At 38.4% G+C, this 4,285-nt stretch overlaps 1 long non-coding RNA gene across 1 annotated transcript; it reads left to right on the top strand.

Moving 5' to 3' along the window:
• The first annotated feature begins 654 nt into the window (after window positions 1-654).
• LOC139774793 (uncharacterized) lies at window positions 655-3,706 on the top strand. Its single transcript, XR_011718673.1, has 3 exons — window positions 655-1,041; window positions 2,062-2,174; window positions 2,874-3,706. It is a non-coding gene; the product is annotated as an uncharacterized lncRNA (long non-coding RNA).
• Window positions 3,707-4,285: the final 579 nt, after the last annotated feature.

The following is a 4,285-nucleotide window of genomic DNA, read 5'->3' as shown; positions in this document are numbered from 1 at the left end:
ATGCGAATATAACAATCTTGCACTTGACAGCACTCAAATTAACAAACGGCTAATTAAAATAGCTGTCTGCTTCTCTCCGTTCGCATTTATCTAAGAGTAGGTACGTATTAAAAATCTAAACTGTTTCACGTAATGCGTCAAGATCGCAGATACATATGTAAGATAGGTATGTAGATAGATATGAAAGATAAAAATTAACTTACGCAATTATAATGATTTAAAAGAGAAGTTATATGCGTAAATATGTCGAGTTCCAGTAGCAGTACAGTATACTTTCTCGGCGATATGATTGCTCAAGCATCAAGATAGAGATATCAAAGTGCAAATAAATACCAGTAATAGCTACAAAGTTATATACGAAAGTTATAAGTTATTATACATAATAAAATATATTATATAGCAAAATATATAACATGCGATGAAAAAAATATATAATATGCCAATGTTTGTTAAAATATAAAATCATGTATATGAAAAATCTGATTTATATAATTAAATCTATTTCAAACGTGTTCATCGATGTAGTCATTTAATAACTCTGTTTTATTGAGATTTATGGAAGGATTCGATGAAATTTCCACATCTTCACTTATCGCACATGGAAAGGGAAATCAGTTGAGCAATAATGATAAGATTAATGCATACTGAGGAACTAAACGATTCTCCCCGTATCTATTTACATAAGTTTAAATTGCAGAAAGGAGTGGAACGTCATTTAAAAGCTACACCCATGCAAGGATCGCTCGACAAACTCGCATCGAGTTTCTCGCAAACATTTCGACGCGACGGTGTTTTCTCGGAGGGTATCCCGTGTCCGTCCGAGAGAACCCCTGCCTGCTTCTCAGCTATCGGACATCGGCTCGCGTAGTTTAAACAACTCTTCGCCAGTCTCGATAAACATTGACGACGAATACGATCCTCGTTCGCCGGTTATCAGATTTACCGCACGTAAAAGGCGATGAGTCGAAGGGAACAACGCTGGTCTCGATACCTCTTTTAATGCCTCGCAAACGCACTGTGAAATTCGCCCAACTCTCTCGGGTAAATATTTCATTTGCGTGCTTGCACACACAAGTATAAACGTAATGTTTAATTTGAATATTTTTATATCCGAGAGACTAGTTTAATTCTAACTTGTAACCATGTTTTTCTCGTGTAATTATTTACATTTCAAAAAAATTTGAATTTCAAATAAAGTGAAACAAATTATTTTATGTACGTGTGAACATTGAACAAATTTCGCATTATAACGCGGCTCGATTATCTGTATCTCGTGTTCTCGATGTGAATAAATGTTCTGAACGAGAAAAAAAATGCTAACCACTTTGCGAAACTTAAAGTGCTCGAGGAACGAGAAAGATGCAGCTCGGAAGATCGTGAGATTATCGGTTTACCGCTGTAGGAAAATTGTGTAACGTAGCGTGTAATATAAAATTCTTTTATTATCCGAGATCACTCGGCACATACCGAAATATTCAGGGGGAACTTAAAGCATGTTCTTTTTTTTTATAAGCCTCTCTTTAGAGTTAGCGCTAAATGTGGCAGGTAAATGCGAGCCTAGAAAATAGGGTGCGTCAAGGAGACCAATGTAGCAACAGAGACCGCCTATTTGCGCAATACATTCGCACTCGCATTTATCGCCAAGTGCAGCTGCGACTGTCACTTATCGCGGAAATTCTTATCGGTGTGCAATCCGTGGAATATCTGCCACGATAAGCAGATGACAACTGTTATGTAATGGGAACAAATGCGGCAAATAACGTTCTATTTATACTTCGATTCGCATTTCGCAAAACGTATTCTCTGTGAATATCATCACGTTTTAAATGTAATGCTTACCGCCACGACGATTTATCTTCATTGAAAGCTTTCGTGGTACTTACCTGAAACAGAAAAGGACAAAATTAGATAAAGTTAAATGTGACAAATTCTTATGATGTGACAAATTTCAATATTCTCTCGGTGTGCAAATATTGGAAAACTAATTTCTACCGAGACATTAATATGTATATTATTGTTACTGACACTTAATATATTATTACTGTATGCTTATTATTACAGTCGCTGTCACTTTGGCGAAAATCCGCAATGCCGGGAAAATAATTGAGTAATTCTAATCGAATTACTCTTCGATGTAATATATAAGTACAGTTTTGATCGATTCGATTTACACGGTAAGTACGTCCGCTCTTGCGGCAAACGACTTTAAAAATCATGTTATACGCTTTCGCGCCGCGTCCTCCTATCCCTTATAAAATACTTAGTGGGAGCTAATGTAACTCCGCTGTAAGGCGCGTAGATGTGTAATGAAACACGAGGATGATGGATGGCGTCTACATGAGCTGCGGTAGCGCATGCAGAGGGAGACGAAGATGGCGCGAGTCTTTTATTGAAACTTCCGGCGTAATCTTCGGATTGTCTATCGATCATTCATGTTTTACGCCTGTTACTTTTGAATTGCCCATCTTACCGGAGAATATAGAATGCATCATCAAGTTTTCCGCTTTTAAAGCGGTTATTTGCAGTCGTTTTGCAAAAATAACGTTGTATACATATGCAACGAGGTTTTCGAAAAGTTCCCAAATCATTCATTTCGTCTGCAAATTCTTCATTAACATAAAATCAACCTTTCCAGGAAATTTGATAATTTGAAGTCTATATTAAATTAGTCAAAAGATAGAATTGTGCATTATCTGCTTGCATCTTTAATGCTTAAAATCGTGACATTTCTCTTTAGTAACTTCTAACTTGGGAAATACTAATGCTTAAGTAAATTCTAAAAATCTACACGTTGAAAAACTTAGGGCGACATTTCTAATAAGTCACTTAAGCAATCACGTCTACGAGTAATGATCACCATCTTGCTTGATCAGGGCATTTCCGGATAAAGAACGTTCAACGGACCTAGTGACGGAGAAGGAAACGGACGAAATCGAAGGGGAGAATGAATTCGACCCTAAAGGTGCTCGAATCAAAGGCCACCATCGTCGCCATCGTCATCGCTACGAAGAGCCATTCGCCACGGCCGCCATTCTTCAATCGGGGCTCGCAGAGAGGAGGAAGATCGCGAGGCGAGAGCCTGTACCTTCGAGAGAAGGTCCCTGAGACGGCTATAAATTACTGACTAATATCTCATAATTATCGACCAAGCCAGACTTCAGGAATGCCTGAACGCCCGAACGATTCAGCATGCAGGTATGCGAAGAAGTTCCTTCTCGCAGGACTTGCTACGTGCGAGAAATCGTGGCCATCACGAAAAGTCGTGTCCTCACCTAATTACAATTCTCGTGACAGCGTGACAGTAAAATTTCTAACAATCGCTTTCTTCCTCTCTGCGTTTTAACCATATATTTTCGTTTTTTTTTTTACATCAGCGTTGTTTCAATTTTGTACCGGCACACGTTACTTACACGTTACAATTTAATTTTAAAATTGATAAAATTAGTTATTATATGATCAGTAACATCTCAATATAGATGACTATCTTCACAGCCATTTCAATGTTTTCTAATTACACTAATAAAATCTCTTCCAATCTGAAGATTAAACTTAATTCTCCTAATATGTTTCCTGTTTAAACAACGACGATGTGGGACACGCGCGTTTGTTAATTAATGACAAAACGAACGACTTTGGAAACACGCGAGTAGTATCGGCGTTCCGCGTAAGTGCGCGAGCGAGCTAGCGAGCGAGCACTTAATAACTCATCGTCTAATTTGACGGTAAATTGCGAGAGAGAACTTTGTCTGGCCCGGTACCGTTCGTTACTAACGTGCAACAAGATCTTGAGACATCAGTTTGATCGTCGAGCACATGCGAGATATACTTTGCCCGACAGGAGAAGTTCCTCTTAAAACGAACGCTCTTGAGTGAGCGCTCAACTGCCAGACAGATATTAAGCGCAGTCCAATTAAACTTCGTTATCGTCGCGAATTATGCGCGTTAAGTATCGCCGATACCTCACCTGTTCGCGCGAAACAACTTCAATGAGCGTTTAGAGAGAAGGAATTCACCCTGTGATTACGAGACATGGGGGAATAATGGCGGATACGATCGATCATCCAACGTCATTGATCATTTTTGTCTTGAGAAGTAACGTTTATCTCATGTTAGTAATGACGTTATATTCGTTATAATGTCACGCTAACAATAACGCATTATTCTAACTAGTCATCAACACGTAATGTAATGCATTAGGTTTAATACCTATCTATTACGAGAAGAAAATCGATTGTGAGAAACTCCGAATTACGTGACACGAAGAAATAATTGATTTACGTCAATC

This window comes from Temnothorax nylanderi, unplaced genomic scaffold (assembly GCF_030848795.1).
Source record: "Temnothorax nylanderi isolate EJ_2023f unplaced genomic scaffold, tnyl_v1.0 TNYL_tig0087_pilon, whole genome shotgun sequence".
NCBI lineage: Eukaryota > Metazoa > Arthropoda > Insecta > Hymenoptera > Formicidae > Temnothorax > Temnothorax nylanderi.
The sequence above is the reverse complement of the archived record's forward strand: the minus strand, read 5'-3'. Positions and strand labels throughout refer to the sequence as shown.